The sequence below is a fragment of the Tupaia chinensis genome, unplaced genomic scaffold (assembly GCF_000334495.1).
Source record: "Tupaia chinensis unplaced genomic scaffold, TupChi_1.0 Scaffold000159_1, whole genome shotgun sequence".
Taxonomy (NCBI): domain Eukaryota; kingdom Metazoa; phylum Chordata; class Mammalia; order Scandentia; family Tupaiidae; genus Tupaia; species Tupaia belangeri.
In genome coordinates, this window is record NW_006159630.1 from 7,187,664 (window position 1) to 7,188,010 (window position 347).

The 347-nt window shown below is 71.8% G+C and overlaps 1 protein-coding gene across 1 annotated transcript in view; it reads left to right on the forward strand.

Moving 5' to 3' along the window:
* FDXR (ferredoxin reductase) overlaps positions 1 to 347 on the forward strand; it is a gene marked incomplete in the record, with an annotated part of 29,993 nt that overhangs the window by 29,115 nt on the left and 531 nt on the right.

Genomic DNA, 347 nt, shown 5'->3' on the forward strand with positions numbered 1-347 from the left:
GTGGCTGCGGAAGCCTCTAGGGCGGGAGCGGCGCTGGGGGCTGGGGCGGACCGGGTTCGCCCAGACCCAGGAGGGCCGGAGAGGGCACGGGGCCGAGAGCGCGAAAGGGGGCAGTCGCCGCCCCAGGCGTCAGAGCGCCTGGTCCCCCCAGGTCTACTCAGCACCTGCCGCGCGCCTCTGCTTTCCGCCCGACCCCTTTACTCGCCCCAGGACCCCAGGCCTCCCCTCCCAGACCCCCTTCCTCTCCTTGCGCCAGCGTAAAGCGCGCTCCTGTAAGCTCAGGGAATCCGAGAGAGCTTCTGGGTCCCTGCCCGGCGGACCCAGCTCCGAGGGCGCGAAGGAAAGAG